Below are 21,569 nucleotides of genomic sequence, written 5' to 3' on the forward strand. Positions count from 1 at the left end.
TTGGGCTGTCTTGATTACTTTAAAAAAATCAGATATTAAATTTAAAAAACATCAGTTGAACATAGACTACATTCTCAATGAATCAGCAATAATTAGTTGTTAATTTGCATGAGAATATATATTTAACTACAGTGAGAAAAGCGCCCAGGAAGCACCCACTTTTAGGCATTTTTTGCCACACGGTGTTTTTGATATATTGTTTGTAGTGTTTGTAAATGTAGTGTCTGAATGTGTCTGGGATGACCTATATCAACATAAGCATAAAATGCAACCAACTTCTAAGACTGAACTTTGGAGGTGTGGAAAATTATCCCTGCAGATTTCTTTGAAATACTGAAAGCAAATCTCCTGAAATGAATTGAAGTTGTAATAAAGGCAAAGGATGGCCACACTAAATACTGAAAAATTAAGCCCATTTTCAATTACTCAATGATCAATTAATCATTGGGGACAGCCTTAATAAAAAAGATCATGCCATGACACTGCATGTTCCACAAAGAGGCAAAAACTGCAACATTTATGAGCTTTTCCTAAAGTTTACATCATTAGACTGTGAAACTTGAAAAAAAACAAAAACAACAAAATTGCACCAAAGAGCAACACACCTTGAATTCTTCTAAAGACAGTACGTAGGCGTTTCTCCATGCATCAACTCATCAACTCTCTCATTCCCATGACAGTCTGTATCTACTCTGTCAATATTATGTGCAGGGGTTGCTTTTCTCCAGTTTGTCAGGCTTGCAGTTCCACAAAAGAGCAGGGGGGATGGTCTCCCACATATGACAATGTGACTCGCTGCATTGACAATGCAATTGCTTACATATCCAAATCGTGAGCCAGACAATGAGTGTAGTGAACGACTAATGAAAGAACGGTGCCTGAGTGTGCCAACAGCTGAGAAATAAACAAATACTGAACATCAGATGTAGATGTCATTACACTGAGAAATAGATTCAAAACAACAAAAAGTAGCAGAACCAACGCAATTATGTAAGGGAATAACAACACCTTAAATTCTCAAAGAATAAAGCAGAACACAATAGGAAAAAAAAAATCATAGTCCTAGTCAGGCATTATAATCAAATTGGCCTTAGCAAGATAGACACTGTAGAAGGTTGCAAACTGCAAATGAACTTCCTGGGTTCTGTGATGTAGGACTACTGTATGTGATGCAGGGCTGAAAAGTAGTAGCTGGTTCATCCAGAATACCAGTCAAAGTTTTTTCTCAGGTTTTTGTCCTAAACATTATAAGCACAGATAACATGACATACAAACCACACACATTATCCTGTTTAGTTGAGTGGCTGAATCAGGGATGTTTCAGTCACATTTCAAATGAAACTGAAAACGCAGAAGACCTTCAGTCACATCCCGCTGTTTAGTCTATTGCATCTCAAGCAGTCCACTTTGTTTTCAAGACAGCAGATTTAAAGGAATGGCTGGTCTTTTGGGGATTAGCCTTAGCATGTAACAGAGCGACCACAATGCTTCCGTTTTCTCTCGCACCTCCTGAGAAGCTGCCTCAGTCAGTTGCATCAGACGATGCCACAGTTGTGGCTTTGTGCATGAAACAAGCCGTAGACCAGCTGGTACTGAAGCATGAATGACAGTAATATTTACCAAATTCCAGCACTGTCTGACTGTCAGAAGCATGAGCATATTAGACACACATAAGATAAAAAACTTGAGAAATTCAGTGAAACTGAAATAGACTTCTTATTTGAATTTCCTGTTCCACCTTAAGTGGCACAGTATTTACATTTAGGCACCTGTAAGCTTGCCAGAATTGAACTGCTGCTCCATTTAAGGTGGAACATAATATTCTAACAAAAACTGCTGAATAAGATGCCAACTTCAGTCTTGGAGAAATTCAGACAAGAAACAACATTTAGCAGGGTTTTTGGCAGGTCCACAGGGCTAGTGTTAGAAAGCAATATTATTAGATTTATCTAAATAATTATTATAACACCTAAAGCACCAGCATGTTGCTGCTGCACCATTTAAGGTGGAACAAGAAAATTCAAATAAGAAGCTGGCAAATAGGAAACCGACTTCAGTCTTAAAACTGCAGGTAGTATATGTTGATAGTCTAAATTACCTTATCAGAAACATTCTCAGTACATTTGCAATAATATTAAGCTGAGTCCACACTGAATTAAAATTAGGTAGCTTGCATAGCATATATTGCTAACTGCTATGTAGCCTAAGGTTGAACTTGAACTGTTTTAATGGTGAGCTGTCCTGATAGCCAGGATTATAACTTATAGTTGTTTATATTTTCAACTGCAGGGAGATGACCACAGCCTTTTCACATCTTTTCATATTTTTTCATGTCATGCACCAAATTATGGAGAGTGGCATGATAACTATTGGTATGGATAAGCGGTACCGGTATTGATATCGGTATTGATTACACCCTATTGATACCCATCCCTATTGAAAATGGAAGGGACATCCCAGAATAATAAGCCACTATTACAGAAAAGGTTTTTTTAAGCTTCTAAAATGATTTTATTTGAAACAAATAGACATACACCATGTTATATACTGTAAATTTTTGACCACCCACTGCTACTGCAACGACAACTGCAACACTGTGATGGCAGCATGTCGACTGCAGTGTTGAGTATGTTAATGCCATAACTGCATATTTACCATGACATCGTAAAAAGCGTATTGTACACCAAAAAAAGGAACAGTTTTTGCACACTGTCCAAAGGCTATACTCCTGTGTTAATCAGCTTAGCCTTTACACCAGCCATGCACAAGTCGAGGTATGTTTGGTGTCCAAAATTTGCTTCTTTAGTTTAGAGCTTGAACTACGAGGCTAATGTTGCTAACAGCCAATATTAGTCAAAAATTGACTCAGTTTTTTTCATAAATAGATTCCCGAAGCTTCTCTCGATCACCTCAAACCGCATCCAGGTCTTCATTAAGGTTGCGCAGACTTATTGATGTGGTTTAGAACACAGTTGGACTCACTGTGAACTATAAAAATGAACAACCTCACTGTATACCTGAACATTAGAGGCAGCCTTTATAGACATCAGTATATTCGGTATTCACAAACTACTGCAGGTGTAGGAGTGCTGATCTAGAATCAGTTTTTAAAGTAGTACAATAGTACAGTCCTCTACTTTGCAACTGCTTGGTGAATACCAGCCCTGGTGCTGTCTGAAACATGTTCATAAAGTTCAGAATGAGTCATACTGTGCTCTAAGCCACATCAACGTGGCTGCATGACCTTAATAAAGACCTGGATGTGGTTTAAAATAGGCTAAGAGACATTTTGGAGATGCATTTATGGAAAATATTTATATATATATATATATATATATATATATATATATAGGCCAACATATGCATGTCTATGAATGACTGATATACAGGGGTATTAAAAATTGTAGGTGTTTCTGATAAAACAGCCAATGTGTATAGTATTTACATGATAAGACAGGTCCACCACCCAAATAATATCTGGTCAGTGGTGGTCCTATGGTGGTCCTTTTCCACTGATGGCCAGTGTAGACGGGAGTTGATAAACTGTACAGCAACAGATAGGCTACAGTCTTTCACAGCACACCTACAAAGTGCACCTACATGCTAGGTGTTTCTGATGAAATGGGCAATGTTCCATGTGGTGTTTCCATTATTTTGTACATGCCTTGTATTTTGGACAAGAAGAGGAACTTCAGAATAGTAAATCAGGTAAGTATATTTAAATTTGTTGATTCTACCGTGTCTGACATGCCATGGGAACCAAAATACTGCTACTGTTTCGCATAATGTCCTTTTCCCAAAACATCAACTGCTCATGCATACCAAATGCACTGATGCCCTTATGCAACAACTGATATTCTCACATGACTGACACTCGGCCACATTCTTCACAATGATGTTTAGGTAAACATAGTATTTTTTTTTTTTTTTGAGTGTTGTCAGTAGTATAAAACAAAAGCACTGGGTAATATGTCCTTAAATGGAATATGGAATAGTTGCAGTATTTGATTATTTTGATTATACTAATGTGCATGTAAAATAAGTACATACATTTTTGCCACGTGCACAAAATAGTACTGCTAGTATTATGTATTACTGTTCTTTTTGTATTTGTAGTACTGGTGTAATTAGTATTATTGCTATTACATATTTGTGTATTATGGGCTTTGTACTAGTATTATTGTATTTTCTATTAGTATTGTTATTTCTATTTGTGTTCCTATTATTAGTATTACAAATGATAGTAATAACCGTTTTGGTTAGTTAACCGCAAATCCAGCATTTTTTTCAGATAAACTTTTATACTCAAATTTCCACACACTCCTACCACACGTGAATGTGATGTGCAGATACGCCAAAGAAACTGTCTGAGTTCATTTTATGATCAGATTTGACTTTTGTACACGACTTTGATGAATAAGGGCCCAGATCTTTAAATGTTAGCAGCTTCGAAGACTGAATTGCAAGTGTTTACAAGAAACATGTAAAAACACTCCAACTGTCTAAGCACTGGCCCAATCATCAGGAGATCACAAGTTCGTTCCCTGCTGTTATGATACAGCCATCCACAGCTGAGAGTCCGAGACAGCACAACTGGCCTCGCTCTCTCTGCGTGGCCGGGCTCCCCTAATCACTCAGAGCATTGCTAGCCAGCGCAGGCATCTGCTGATGTAACAGAACTGGCAGTTATCGTTCTCCTCCATGTTCATTCAACCATCCAACGACGTTGCGTTAGTGGAATTGGACATTAATTAATTGTTGACAAAATTGGGGAAAAAAAATATATATATATATTCCTGCAGAATTCTTTAAAAAACTGAAAGCAAGTGTCCTGAAAAAGTGATAAGCTGTAATAAAGGCAAGGCATGAACATACTAAATCACTGCTGTCGGAACAAAACCTCATATCTTCATTTTTGTCTTTTTTCAGTTTTTGACAAAATTTGAAAATACTTTTTGCCTTTTGAATTGTGTGTGAATTTCATGATGAATGAACCAAAAAAACAAAATGACTTGGACAAAAGTCTGGTTCCATTTACTTACATTAAAAGTAAAGTATGTTTTATCCTTCTCCTGTAAAGTTACCATTTTGGAGATACGAGGTTTTGTTCTGACAACAGCGAAATACTGATAAATTGATATTGTATTTAGTTGTTAAGGCTTCTGTGTAATTTTCTGTTACATATGTCTTTTTGTATGTTTTTTCCTGATACTGAAAAAACAGATACTGAGAATTGTATCAGTGTCACCAACCCGTAGCTTTAGATCATGTCTGATCTAAAAATGATGCTCTTTGCAATGCTAGGCAAATGAGGTCACTATCTGCTTACTCAGTGAAATATACAAACGGAATTACATCTGATCTACACAATGTCTTCAAATGCTTTTAAGTTGAATAATACAGCAAAGACAGACATGCTGGGAAATGGTGAGCCTGTAGGGATTCTGTTTCCCAATATTGCTGCAAAAAGACATAGAACAGTGTGCTTGCAAGTAGCATCCGGACGCTCTACAGCTGCCAAACACTTTGATGCAATCAGTTCTTTTGACATAGCTCCTTGCTGCTTTCATTCTCAGTGAAAAAATGGAGTGCCTTCGTCTTCCTCTTCATGACCCATTTCTTTCCTGAGCTATTTGTCCCAGTAGGAACAGCCTTTCTTCAAATATAAATATATAATGTGCTGAAACATTCACAGCAAATAACGTTAAATAATATCAAAACCTAACAACATAAATAATTATATAATAAAACAGGCACACCACAATCTGCTCTTTGACAGTCCATTTTGGATTGAAGCAAACTAAATGTTACGAAACATTTAAAACATTCACTGGTTTTGAATGTTTATGCCATGACATGAAAGAGTCACTGGAAGACAACCAAATATTCAGAAGTTGAGAATGTTGTCAAGGAAGGATATCTTTGTGCCCTTTTTGGAAAAGATGGAAAACTTGACAAGCCTTTAGACATCTTTAAGTCTCAAATACATGCTGATGTTATATGCCACAGCACTGTTACATAAAAAGTTTATCTCGCTCTGGAATGCCAACTGCCCCACCAGCCCATACAGAGTAACATTCATAATGCTGCTGATTATATTCCCAGTAGTACAGAGATTACTGTGGAATCCTCTTGGATGCATGTCTAAACATCTTTACCCTCAACATCCGCTTCTCTATTGCGCCCAAGAGCGAGATGATGGGTTCTTGGGGAAGAAACTTAACAGAGAACAGCTATAAAAAGTGCAGTTCATACACACAAGATCATACAAGAACCGCTACAACATTCACCAAATAAAAGTGACGCCCCTCAAAATTCACCAACTAATATGTGCAAACAAAACAGAATATAGGTCTAAGAGCAAAACGAAAAGCTAGTCAAAAAAAAGCTTTGAAATCAGGTCAAAGCCAGCTGACCTATCTCAGCAGGTGAGTGGCATGCACTGTTGAAGTTTGTTGAAACTCTCGCCGTCATCTCTATTATACCACCTAAGGAGCCATATGTTTACTATCACACTTAAAAGAGGTGGGCAGTAAATAAGTTCTATGCCCAGACTTGCTTCTCTAAAAGCATCTCTATACAAATCAGCAATCTGATAAAGACCAAACAAGAAGGAAAACAAGCCATGACCTCAACTCTGGCATGCTGACAAGGAATTCAGCCGCTGTAAAAAGCTAATGGGGCACAAGCGAAACGAAACAACAGTTTCAGCCCTTCAGCTCCTTCTCAGAGGCTCAGCCTCAGCTCTATTACAGTGCTGGGAAAATCTATCAAGGCTCGACCGGCCTCAACACGTCTTCAACAGAATGAAGGCCAGCAGAACTAAAACTGGCCATGTAGTTTCTTATGTAAGGTTTGGCTGAAGTAGCTGGTAGGGACACAAAATATTGCTTGTTAATCAAAATCGCAACCTGTGAGTCTCTAACCAATCACTGAATGTTTTATTGTGTGCTGTGAGCATCGTGACTGATCACAGATGTTCTTTAGGTGAATGAAGGCCTTTAACAAACATAAATCATTTCAGTCATAAAACACGAGAGGCCAGTCTTTAACCAATTCACATCAACATATTGGAGCATCTACCACAAATGCAATATGCATGCAACATGTAACGTAACTGATATATCATATCAGTCCATATGCAGTCCTTTCCAGAATACTAAATATACTGTGTTATACATTGAATAAATAAGAATATTACAAACATACTGTTTTAGTTCTCCCACATTCATCATTTTCACTGCTAGAAAGATAATAAGCTTCATTTTATCAGAGTAAACATTTATTTAAGTCTCTTTTTTGTTTTTCAAATATAACAATTTTTAATGCAAAAGCCTAAAATATCCAATGTGATTTGTTTTTTTTTACTCATACATTGTTTAGCTTGAGTAGCTGATGAAACATATTTGAGATGTTGGGTGGGACTTTATGCTTGGCTAGAGAAAAGTGTCATAACCGTGCACAAACTAGAGCTGGGCATTGGCAGACACTTCACATGCAAAATTCATCAACGTACAGGGGTCACAGTAAGGCAATACAATACGCATGAGTAAATAACTTTAAATAAAACAAAAACGGAACTTGGAAGAATATAAGCATTCTTTAATATATACATTCTTTAAGCCCTATAATCAAGAGCAGATCTCTGGCAGGGCTTGTCGATAACTTGTCCGCTTGTATGGGACAAGTAAAAGTTTGTGTCAGGCAATTTTAGCATTAAAATGTACTACTTTCACAGTAACCTACTAAGGAGCAAGCATAGTGCTTACAAACAGCCAATCAGTTTATACATATTTGGTTGCTCAGCCTCAGAGAACACAAGTAAATGTTTCTTTGAGAGCCTCCATACTTAAGAAAGACTCCTTTTCCACAGTATATAACAACACCTTTACAGTTATTTCTACAGTCTGTAGTCGCAGGAGCATGCAGTCCGAAAAATGACTGACATGGCGGATGGACGGAACTAAAATAATTGAGAAACGCTTGTTAACATTACATTACTCTACCTCCCCAAACACAAATTCTACTATCTGAATAGTACTTCAGAAGAAATGAGTATATATTCATGCCTGGAGGGATACATTTGACTGGCTGAGCTACAACGAAGAACAAAGCATGTTTTGCATCACCTGCTGTGTACACTGTAATTTGACTGCTACTGAGAAGTGAGTAGCTACATTAGCTGCTTAAGTAACCACATGGCTTACTCACACAGTGTTATAAATGTGCTTGCGAGTTCATGTAGAGTTAAGAAGCAGGACTCTGTTGCTGCTAGTTAGTGTCATTAATTTAATGATTTGTATTGAAATATTAGCACTCCAGCTGTTCACTTAAGGCAAGCTGATTTACTTTGTGTGAACCTGTGAATGAGTGAGAAGAAAGTGAGAGAGAGAAGAGAGATAATAATAATACTGACTGATGATTAGTGACAAAAACTCTGTCTCTCTAATCAGAAAAGCACATTATAAATAAGGCGCTAATTGTAACGTATTAATAAACTTACGCAACACGGCACTCATCTGTAAATGTTACTGACCTTCCTTCAAAACTATCAACATAAAGATTATCATTTCACAATTCACACTGCGCTGCACTAAATAATAATGAAAAAAAACTAATTATGCTCCCTGTTTAATTAAACTTGCAGATGGTCAGTGTTCTTTAAGTACAGATGAAACTCATGATATGATCAGAAATGCATACTGTGTATCACAATAACCAAAATGATCACAATAACAATAAATTGGTCATATGGCCCGCCACTATGATGCGACTCGGGCCCCTGCACATACCTGATAAAATCACATTTGAATAACAACACTTGTAGACTCGTGTCTATCACCCGACCTGAAAGAACATCTAGGTATAATGTAGCCCAGAGAAACTCATTTGGAACTGTGATTGGTCAAGATGCTACCTATAAACAAACGGTATATTGTGCAGCCCTAACCTAAAGCAAAAAACTGCAAGGACTGAGAAGACTGGGCTTCACTAGGCTTCAGGGTGGTTTAGGTACTCATTCCTATCAGGCCTCCTGATGTGTTTCTTCCCATGACTTTTTGCCAAGCGAATGGAAAAAAAAAAATCCATATTCAAAGCCCATGTGTGCACCTGGCTATCATATGCTGCAACAGATCTCCTATCTCCGTGAGAAGAGGCCTGAGCAATGCAAAGCAGAGCAAGGAAATCATATTTCTTGGTTTTGGGTTTGGATGGCGCGTAGCAGCGTTCACCGTAAACCATCGACCAAGCCCCCAGACGGAAATTCCATTCAAAGCTATAAGATTACGTTTGCTCGCGTTACTGCATCACATTTTTCCTGTGCCCCCTTGATTTGGATGAGCCGTGATCATCTTCAGCGGCAGCGCAGTTTGAGGGGAGAGGAAAAGTCTCCCAGAGCAATGGCTCAGTGCCTGCCAAACTTCACAGACTTAAAAGTAGACACTCTCCAGGGTCCCTGCCAAGTAGCAGAAAGCAACATCTGTTGGGCTGCTACAGAGCGAGAGAAAGGAGTTTCTGCTGTGTTAACCCAGACGCTATCGAATAAAATCTTCTTACAGTACCACCTCTGGCCCTCGGCTGCATGTGCTTTATGATCATTTGTTCTGACATACCTGACCTTTAATTTACCAGCGGCGGAAAACTGCGGACACACTCGGCAGACGACTTCTAACACGCACCAACTGAACATATGTAACCAATTAGCAGCTCTGGCACGGAAGAGACTTATGGAGCAATGGAGTCAATGTCAACTAACAGGTCAAGAGAAACTAACTGTCCTAATATAGGCTAAGTATCATAAATTCTGTCTTTTTTCCCTTTTTGGTTAAGTTCTTATGCAGAAACCTTACATGCAGATGCTTCCATAATCAAAATGCTGAATAATAATGTAAATTAAAGAAAAATTACAGATATCTACAACAGCATTTTTTTCAGTGCTTTAAAGATTTTACACCATTCATTAAAGTACTGTTGTCGTGTATCAACATGACAACAGTACTTTAATACATACACACACATTTTCTAAGCCGCTTATCCTTCTGGGTCGTGGGGGGAGCTGGAGCCTATCCCAGCTGTCAATGGGCGGAAGGCACAGTACTTTAATAGTTTAACTCAATTAAATTACTAATGTTATTAAAGAAATAGTTTGGGCAGAAAAGCTACCATTACTCATAAAACCAACAGCCACCAATTAGTATTATGCAGTTCATATTATGCCACTTGATGGCTACTAGGCCTACGATGGCCTAGCTTCCTATTCAGGTAACCGTGTGGAAAATAAATGCGGTAAACCTTATACTGTGTCAAGCAGGGATGCGCAACAATATCCAAATCATATCAGCATATATTTGCTTTAAAAAAAAAATTGACAGATTTCACCATTATTTCAGATCGATATGTTTTATGCATTCATTGCACTGTTTAAGTGACACTTATTCAAGCGCACATTTATTCATTTTATGGCACTCATAAACTCCTTAAAATAATTTCTCTGTACCGGTAAACCAGGTAGATGTAGTCCCATTATTTTATAAACATTTACGTACCGGCATCGATATTGGTGTCAGTAGCTCCGTACATAAAGAACATCGGAATTTTACAGTCCACAGTTCCCATACTGGTGCATCCCTATGCTCCACTGAAGTGAAGTGGACACCAGAACAAAAACATAGCATATCAGAATAGCATATAATAATAAATGCGCAGTTCAGTAAAAGTTGTGGATGCAGTGCATCACCATCTTTGATTTGACCATGAACCTGTAATTCATCTAGTAATAAAGCACAAAACTGCAAATGACATACAACCTTTACCTGAGCTTGATGCCTTCTTCTCCTGAGCCATTTTGCCTGAGGTCATCTAAAATAGTCCATTTTGCCTGATGTACAAAAGCTATGATGTGTTTTCCTGAGACCTAAAGCTGAAATTAACTTCTGCACTCCAAAAACAACAAATGATCATGATAAGACGCAATACTAAGGACTACAGTCAGGCCATAAACAGAAACTATGCAACTCTGAGACCAAAACAATCTGGCCCACATGTCTCAGCACATGGACCAAACAAACAGACTCAAATTCCTCCACACACTATAATGACAAACTAAACCTGAGCTGTATCTCTCCCTTTGTGGAATGACAGGAAGAAGCAGGACATAAAAAAGCTAAGCTGCACTTTGTTGGCTCACCGAGTGAATGACTTGAAGGGGACAGCATGTGAATGTGCAGTCACATTAATAATGAGTTTCCGAAAAACAGAGGATTAAGATTAGCCTAAGCATCTTACAATTTTTCTGTAAGGACTAAACATCACCGAAAAACACGTTAATCTGGAAAAACGGGCAGATTAACTTGCAGAAAAAACACCCATGCTAATTCTGAGAAAAACTACAAGCATAACGTTCCTAGTATAACCATTCCACAAATTAAGTATACAAAAGTGCAATATTTAGTCATTCTGAGCTGGTTAAATGAACAGAGGAACCATCACACGGTATTTTGATTGGTGCAAAATTTTTAATGGTTAATAGTAGCGATGGTGCAGTTTCATACGTGGACAAGGGGCAAATTAACCCGTTACTTTACCAAGACTGGACTCCAAGAAGGAGAGCAACAAACAAAACAAAACAAAACAAAACTAAAGCTAGCATACTAGAATGTCAATGAAAATTCTTACATATATTAATATTTACATAACATCTAATTCATCAGCTTACAGTGCCATGCAAAAATTTGGGCACCCCAAGATTTGTGTTACTGTGAATAGTTAAGTGGAAGTGAAGTAGAAGCGGAAGATGAAGCAGAAGATCTCCAAAAGGCATTAAAGATGAACTATCCTTTGCAACATTTTAAACAAGATTAGCATATTATGTTTGTTTTGTACAATTTTAGAGTGAAAAAAGGAAAGGAGCACCATGATAGAGCTTGAGCACCCCAAGAGATTTGAACGTTCAGATAACTTTCACCAAGATTTAGCAGAATCTGGAGTGGTGGTGCACTGCTCTACTGTGCAGTGACACCTGCACAAATATGACCTTCATAAACCTTTCCTGGGTCCTCATCAATAAGCAGCGCCAGAAGTTTGCAAAGACCGATGATTTTAACACAGAACCTTTTGGCAGCAATGAGCAAAGGTTTTGGAGAGAAAAGAATGCATTCCCAGAAAAGAACATCTGTCCAATTATTAAGCACAGGGTTGAATCGATAATGCTCTGAGCTTGTGTTGCAGCCAGTGGCACAGGGAACATTTCACTGGTAGAGGGAAGAATGGATTAAATTAAATACGAGCAAATTCTAGAAGCAGACATCACACTGTGCGTAAAAAAGCTGAAGATGAAAAGCTTTAATATGGCTAAAGAATATATCTGTGGCTGATACTTTAAAGCAGTGGTTCTCAAAACATCCCCCAGGGAATCCCAAATGGCTCAGATTTAAATTCTTTCCCTGGGTGTTGTGAGTTGAGTTGGAGTAAAAACTGTCTGGGGGTCCAGTTTAAAAAAACTATGTTGTAAATAAGCGTGCAGGTGTACATTTTTAAATTTAAATCAAACATTTCTCCTATAAGTGTACATCTGCACATCCAAGCCACTTAGGAACATTTATTTTTGAGAGTGTATGCGAATGTGGCAAGAGGGACACACAATAAAAATATTCCTTTGATACACTGAGGGGCTTAAACATGTATCCCAGAAGGCTAATACAACATTATTTAGAAGTGCTTTTTGAGTTTTATGGTGCATGATACCTAAAACTGCAGATTCTAAGGGTATTTTTCTCATAGTGGATAACAGATAATACCTATATTTATAGAAAGAAAGCACAATACTTCAAAGAAAGTACTGTAATCTGACTCTTACAGCTTACAGTCAATTTAATTCAAAACTGTATTTATGCAGGCAAACCCAACTAAAGGCCTCATTTGCAGGAGGCCCTGCAACGAAATCTACCAATAACTTGAAAGTCCTAAGCAACATTAAACACAGTGGTGAAAACGATGCAATCAAATAAAATATTTTGCAACTTTAGGTGAGATAGACCAGATGTGAACTTGGTTAAGGGCAGTGGCCTGTAATCTCGCAAATATTTGAAACTAATTCCAAGCACAAAATTTACAGCCTTGTGTTCAAGAGTAATTTCATTGTGAAATCAAAAGGTGCACTGTATAAGAAGTGAAATACTGAATGGTCGACAGGAAATTAAAGGAAGTCCAATACATCATCAGTGCTCTTACGAACAGTTTAAGAACACTGACCTAAATGCAACCCTTGTAAGTGTGAGTTTCACACTAATGCATAGTCAATTAAGGTGTAATAATACAACATACTGTATTGTATTGAATCATATTGCAGTGTATCATATTGTATTGTATTGTTGTATCATGTCTAGCATGTTAGATCGTGGCTAGATTGTAGGCTTGGGGCTAACACATTAGCTTGTGGCTAGAGCATTAGATCAGGACACTATAAAGCACACTTGTGTCTGAATATTGTACTTTTATAGTGTTATAGTGTTTCTAATGCAGAGGTTCCCATCCTTGTGCAACCTGCGGCCCATACAAATGACCACAAAAGCTTACAAAGCCCAGAAGAAGATTTTATCAACATGATCTTTTTTTCTGAAAACCACTGCCCTAAACCGAAAATTGAAAATGGAAACATTAACATATTGATGAAAGGCATATTTCAGCCTCTCCTGTATCAAAAAAGCATCAAATTGAGACACCACTGTATAGTGTGGATTTACATAATTAATTTTATGAATTGTTTTACCCCTAATAGTTGTGTAACTTATAAATCTAAGACTACCAAAATTCAACTGTGCAGGGCTCTTTACATAAAACCATATTATAGATCAATATTTTATAATTAATGACAGCTGAATAGGAGATCAGACCCCAACTTTGAGATAAAACTCTGGTTCTCACAATTACTCATAAAACTGCAAATGAATTCCTGTCCTATTTATTTTGGCAGTAATGTGGACTTTTTGGAAGATTTTGTGAACACTGCATGAACTCAAACCTCGGACAGAGAACGCAGCTGATAAATGGTTGTGTTGCAATACAAATGCAAAAAAAACTTTCAGATTTGTTTTTATACATATCTGATATAAAAATGAAAGAAACTCTGATCTCACTGGCTAAGGATTAGGAAGAAGATGCAAAATACCAAAAAGAAAAGAATGCAGAAAAAGCTGAATAACTGGACATTTTATGCCAAACTAGTAGATATGTTTGATGGGAGAAAACAGAGTGTGAATAACTATGAAAACATCTTCCATGATAATCTGGCCTGTCCGGCAACACTGAGTTAAGACAGTTAGACTAAATGTAAAATGTCATATTTGCAATAGGCTTGTAATAGCCATTAATCAGTATTCATTAGAAATCTGAATATGACCTGAATACGTGCTCACTGACATGCACATGCATCTCAAGACCTCAACAATGAGTTCACATTCCCAGAGTTAGGATCCCAAATTCAGGGAGAGGAAAAGACATCCTGACTTCCACTTCCGTGCTCCAGGCCTTATTTATCATCTGCAAGATTTGCTGTCTACTAAAATAGCTACCAATGTCTGTTGCACTGGAACACATCCAGAAAGGACCTTTAGGCTGCAGCTGAACAAGTTGGAGGCTGCAGGTCAAGCCTTACTTCCCTTAAGTTGATGCCATGACCTAGATCAACATTAGACACAAAAGAAAGATGAAGTTCAAAAGGGAGGTTAGTCAATGAATGAAACATGAGTGGAATAAAACCAGCTAACAGTCACACGGCCCTTATTTATGTGCCAGGGCCCCTATTTATCAAACTTAAGAAAAAAGTAAGACAAACATGCGTCGTACTGAGGAACGCCATGACTTTAAAAGTGGCGATGTCATAAGATGTCATCTGTGCCAGAAGTCAGTTAATGAAAGTTCTGCCCTGTGAGATCTACCCAATTCTCAATTCTAAGTGCCATTATTGTGAAATGAACGTGCCTAGGAACAACAGCTCAACCAAAAGCAGTCGACCACCCAAACTCACAGAGTGGGGCCAGCGAGAGTCTGGAGCGGTGGAAATGTGTTGTCTGGAGTGGTGAATGACGCTTAATTATCTGGCAGTCTGATAGATAAATCTGGGTTCGGCAGTTGCCAGGAGAATGTTGCCTACTGGAATGCATAGTGCCAACTGTGCAGTTTGGTGGAGGAGGGATAATGGCCTAGGGTAGAGGTCTGGACCCGCCACAGTATCTTGCCGCGTGGGCCTAATTTTCAGTGTTGTGCATGGGAGCGGGTGGGAAACCAGCCCACTGCAGGAGGGAGTGGGCTGAAGCATGCATGAAGAGAAATCACACAAATTAATAAATAGCCTAAAGAAAGTAAAACCAAATCACATATACAAACAATATAAAAGGAAAACAGTACAACGGTTAAAATTAAGTCATTCTAAAGAGCTGCGAAGCAACCAATAAAGTGAACAACATGCAAATTCTCGTAGCTTAGGCCTCAACACAGACTGCTTCTGCATGGCATTGCGAAAGGTCTCGTTTTTCATTTCAGTGCCCATGTTAACTAGTCAGCGTTTTCACACAGGTTGCGTCTGTGAAGTGGCAGAGGTAGCATGTGTGAATCCGATGTTCAGTCTGACGGCCACAGCTGATGAGCCCAGCAAAACGCCAAAAATAACCGTTCTGTGGTTTAATTCCTGCTTTGTGCTTACTGGGAATAAATGGCGTATAATGAAGTTACTTTACAGTGAGCCTGATGACCATGACTGCCGTGTTATTTCAGCAGAGGATAATACTTGTGAATAGACTATGTCAGATACTGGATGTGCGTTCGCCCTGACGGAACTGTGCGAGCGGGAGCAGGACAAATGATTACAAATTTCCGTGGAAGCGGGGTGAAATCTTGTGGGAGCGGGACTGAAAAAACTGTGTTGCACAGACCTCTAGTCTGGGCCTTTTCTTCAGGATTTGGGCATTTGGGCTCAGCCTCCTATTTCCAGGGAAAGCTACAGCATACAAAGACATTTTAGACATTTTAGACAATTATATGCTTCCAACTTTGCGGCAACATTTTGAAAAAGATGATTTCCTGTTCCAGAATGGCTGTGCCACTGTGCACAAAGCGAGGTACATAAAGACATGGTATAATGAGTTTGGTGTGGAGGAACTCCAGTGGTCTGCACAGAGCCCTGACCTCAACCTCACTGAACACCTTTGGGATGAACTGGAACATCAACTGCAAGCCAGTGCTTCTCATTCAACATCAGTGTCTGACTTCAGAAATTCTCTTTTGATTGAAAAAGCACAAAGTCCCACAGACGCACTCCAAAATTTTGTGGAAAGCCTTCCCAAAAGAGTGGAGGCTGTTAGGGTCTTTAAATGGCACAAGCTCTTGAAGGTGTGATGGTGTCCACAAACTTTTGGCCATACAGTGTATCGACCGGCAAATAAAATTATGTGATATTAAGGTTCTGTGTATTAATCGGTATCGGCAGCAATATGAGAGTAATATGGGAAGAGAAGAACTAGCTCCTTCGTTTTACACTTGATAAATAAAGACCCAGATATTCTAGGGCAGCATTTCTTAACCTGGCTCCTGGAGACCCACTTCCCTACACAGTTTCAGCCATTCTGTGCCTCACCACATCTGATCTAACTCATGAAGGAGCTTGTTAATCAGCTGAGAAGTCGGATCAAGTGTGCTGTGGCAGGGAATGTTGAAACTGTGGAGATTAGTGGGCGCCCAGGTGCTGGATTAAGAAATACTGTTCAAGAGCAGGGCTTCCCAACCTTCTTGATAGTGTGGACTGAACCTCTAGGGACCACTAGGGACACTCTGGGAGATGATGCTGCCATGCACATGACCTATGTCATGCACCTATGTTTTGACGTTGTTGAGGAATGTTTTGTTTCCAAATGGTGACTGTGGTAAAGTAACTGGACTGCCTCATGGCCTCATTCACCAGCTTTTCTCAACACACCACATGTTGTGGATTTGGCACATTCGCATCACCAGTGAGTGCCAATGAATCTGTATTTTATATAGCCATCTTCATGGGTTTACAGCCCCAATTAAAAGTTTGTTGTTGTCAGTTTATTCAGAAGTCAGTTTTTGACTTCATCCTCATTATCCTCCGAAAGCAGCCAACAGAAACCTACATGCCTGTAAGAGGCCATACAGAGATAATATGTGCTGATATGCTTAAAACGACATACGATTGGTTTATGAGCATTTTTCACAAGAATCAAACCTCAAATTGAAAAATACTGTAAGAATATATTAATATAATAATAATAATAGTAATAATAATAATAATAATAACAATAATAATAATAATAATAATAATAATGATAAAAAATAGTGGACTTCAGCAGGTAGGCAGTCACTGCTGCACTGTTGCAGCACTATATCAAATGATCCACAGCTCAGTACCAGCTCTTAGCCTGGTGGTGGGAACCTCTGAACTAGAACCACTGCTGTCCTAAAGTCACTTGGCAGACTCACTGGATTTTTAAACAGCAAATGCAACATTTTTGCCTAGACTTCCAAAATTTTCACCTAGTTCCAGCTAACGTCTTTTATTTCAAAGTCTCTCTCGAGGCACACCACACTGTTTAGTTTACTTATTAGCTGAAGTCTTACACAAAAAGACTACATCATCAGACTTCCAAGAAAAATGTGAGCTCCAGTCTGCGTCCTCAAGCCAGCCGATTTCATGTTTTTTAAAACCAATGCTGCCCAGCGGAATGCATTTATTTTTCAGATTCTGAAAATATACCATCCTCAGATTCTACTGATGTGGAAACACAGCATGTACTAAAGACATTCCAAGAATGGTGGGGAACTGAAGGAATAACCTCACTCAGCACTCTGTATACGCACAAGTTTACAGAGGGGAAATGGTGCCCACCACAAGCCCTCTGTGACCAGACAAATGCAGAACCAGACATCCACCCTCTTCGATTGCTAAATGAGCGTTATATAAACAAGCTTGCATGTATACATGTGTCTTTGTGGGTGTGTGGGTTTGTGGGTGTGTGTGTGTGTGTGTGTGTGTGTGTGTGTGCGTGAGTGACTCGGAGTGAGGGAAGAGGGGTCTGGCTTTCAAAACAGCTTACCAATCCGGTAGCTCTGAAATGCCAGCTAACATAAGGTTCCTATTATCATATCGTGATCTGAATGCAATTAGGTACTCGCCCAAGTCAGACAGTGTGCTTCAGAGCCACACAACAGATAAAGGTGGAGGCCTTCTCAGCTAAATGCTGAAACATAATTAAGCCACAGTAGAAAATTTTAGCTTGCATCTTTTTGTAAAATAGGCAAGACAAAAGGCTGGATCAGAGGATTGATAAAAATAAAATAAGGTTTGACTTCGATATCACTGTGCATCCAGAAATATCTCAATTGTAGTGCTAATTTTAGCAGTATCAAAGCCCATCCTTCATTTGGGATCTTCAGCCCTGCTATATAAAGGACTTACTCTTCAGAGGTCAACACAGGCAAAGTAGAATGTGGTCCTTATAAACTTCTAAATTTCAGAGTTTACCACAAGGAAACTGCACTCAAACAGCTGCCTCAAAGTTGTAAATACAAGTGGTAAACTCAGACAAGTCCCATTTTACCCACATCACCAGCTAGTACATTCTCTGATACCACACAAACACAGGACACCAAGACTGCACTGGTCCATCATAGCAGACACACATACTTTATTGAGCTGACAAAGATTGAATGAACTATAAGTTGGCTGTTGGTTGATGATGCCTATTTCACTGTGAAGGTTCACAAAGCTGAACAATGCAAAAGTTTCTAACACAAAATATATTTGCTACATAATTCTCAGAGGCAAGCCATTCATTACAGCAAAATCCACTAAAGTAATAATAATTCCACTCACAAAATTTCAAAAAATTAGTCGGACTGGACACCATGCAAAACCAAAGGCCAAGAAGAAAATCATTCAGAAACATGTCAAAATGTCTATCACTCTCATATATTTTGTACTATACTTTATTTTAGGTCATAAAAGTATCAAAGACCTAAAGTATAAAATATTCTCAGAAAATCTGCCAAGCAAGTGCCAAGTAAGCATTCAGGGAATTGTTGACCGCAAAAACAATGCTTCCAAAGATAAGACAATCATGAAAACAAAACAGCATCAATCACAAGTTTAATGACACCACAGCCAGAGTCCACAACAACACACAAACAAACATAAACAGGGGGCTGACAAAGTGAGCCAGAACAGCCTCTCTGAGATGACAGTCACCACAGAGACAGATGGTCTTGCCTCTCTAAACCAGTTAGCGCTGTGGAAAACAAAAACAAAACGGTTGTTGAGGACATCGACTACAGCCGCATGCCCGAACATAACCCTTCGATTTAAACTGAACTGAGGCGGATGTGCTGCCATTGGCGCAAAACCACAATTCCCTTTAGGAAGCCACAGAAATCTGGTGATGCGCTCCTTCATACATTACGCTAGAAAGATCATTCTTTCCATTTAGCACTGCACTAAAGACGCAGTTGATGGACTTGTTTCAAAGACAGGGACTAAGCCTAGTTCCGGACTATATTTTCCTTTCAATGGAGAATCTCAATTCAGAATGGTGTGATATTAATATCAATTTTAAGACACCACTAAAATGTTCAATCTTAATAGCCGATGAAATATATTAAGTAACAGAATGAAATATGACGCACTCACACAAGAGGACTTTAGATATTTTAGCATGACGTTTAAAAAGGAATCATGGACATTTTTCACACTGTGGAACAGCAAACAGGAACACAAACTCAGCTGTAGAGGTGGGCTTGTCCACAGCAGCACAGGGAGGAGGAAAGAGAGAAGAGGTGGGATGTTTTGTGCTTTACTTCCACCTATAAGCTGTGATAGTCTACACCAAAAAGAAAATACAATGATTGTTCACAAAATAAGAGAGAGGAGATCTGAGTAAATTCTGGGCTTTTTTAGTGGCTTTGTCCCAAAATTAACCAATGCACAGCTCGTAACAACAGCTTCAGGTTCTGCGAAACTGGCTTGTCTTGCTTGTTGCTTTTGTGTTTGTTTAGACATGATGAATCCGGTTTCATAGTATAATTTCACTTTGTTTCATCTAGAAAATCTATGTAACCTATAGCAGACATTGACTAGCCTCACAGAAGCTGCAGCCACTGGTCCAAGGCTGAGCTGGAGACCATTTTCCATAATTCTTTGTCTTTGTAGTGTAAAAAATGGTTTTGACGGGAAGGAAGTTGATACTGTTTGGAGGTTCTTAAAATGCACCACAGAAGCCAAGAAACTACTCACTGACAAATGCTACAAGCAATCAAAACCTCACAAAGGAGCTTTAACAATAATATAATTTTAATAAAAAATGAAAGCAATGCTCTATAAACCCTTCAGCCATAACATTAAAACCTTGTAACATTGCTCCTTGTTTCTACACTGTCCATTTTATCAGCTCCACTTACTATATAGGAGCACTTTGTGGTTCTACAATAACAGACTGTAGTCCATCTGTTTCTCTGCATACTTTGTTAGGCCTCTTTCACCCTGTTCACCCTGTTTTGTTTTAGATGTAAGGACAGTAGCTCATCTGTTGCTGCACAGTTTGTGTTGGTCATCCTACAGTGGTCACAGGACACTGTCAGCTGGATATTTTTGGTTAGTGGACTATTCTCAGTCCAGCAGTGACACTGAGGTGTTTAAAACCTTTGTGTGTGTCTGATTCACTCGTACAAGCCAACACACACTAACACCACCAACACGTTAGTGTCACTGCAGTGCAGAGAACGATCCACCACCCAATTAATACCTGCTCTGTGGTGGGCCTGACCACTGAAGATCATGGGAAAAGGGGGCTAACATAGTACGGAGAGAAACAGGTGGACTGCAGTTTGTAATTGTAGAACTACAAAGTGCACCTGTTTGGTGGGTTGAGCTGATAAAATGGGTGTAAAAACAACAAGGTGGTTTTAATGTAATGGCTAATCGGTGTATCAGCTAATGTACAAGTCTTGATCATTTCACTTCATAAATCATACAGTAAAATGACCACAAATTACTAAAATGACATGGATAACATACTAAATGAACACAAAAAGGACTGGATTAGCCCACTTAGTAATGCAGAAACACATGACAACCCAATAGCAAAGTTATTAACAATTCTGTCAGAACTGCAAATACGACTGAAACATATCTCTTAGGAAAAAAGGCCGTTCTGTCTTAAAGAGTGAGAAATCGGTTTATGTTCATTCACAAATTTGAGCCTGTGTCATGGGATTTTCAGCATCCAGTGTAAGCACAGGCAGGACGCCGATATCCCTCTTTGTCTGGTGCTCCACGGGAGCTTATGTGAGTCAGAGATAAGTAGATTTATCTTCTCCACTTACCCACTACTCCCTCAGAAATAGAACGCTTCCCGTCGCAGTCCATGAATCTGACTTATTCTAACATGAGCAAGAAAAATCTTCTCCATGAAGATGACAATGTCATATTTCCAATGATGTGCTTAAGTATGCATTAATCGGTAGAGACTTAAAGTTCTCAAAATATTACTTATTAATGCCGCATT

General features: G+C 38.8%; 1 protein-coding gene across 2 annotated transcripts in view; it reads right to left on the minus strand.

Moving 5' to 3' along the window:
- pdzd2 (PDZ domain containing 2) overlaps positions 1–21,569 on the minus strand; it is a 118,976-nt gene that overhangs the window by 65,249 nt on the left and 32,158 nt on the right. The gene's annotated exons all lie outside the window — the stretch shown is intronic.

Source organism: Colossoma macropomum, unplaced genomic scaffold (assembly GCF_904425465.1).
Source record: "Colossoma macropomum unplaced genomic scaffold, Colossoma_macropomum, whole genome shotgun sequence".
Taxonomy (NCBI): domain Eukaryota; kingdom Metazoa; phylum Chordata; class Actinopteri; order Characiformes; family Serrasalmidae; genus Colossoma; species Colossoma macropomum.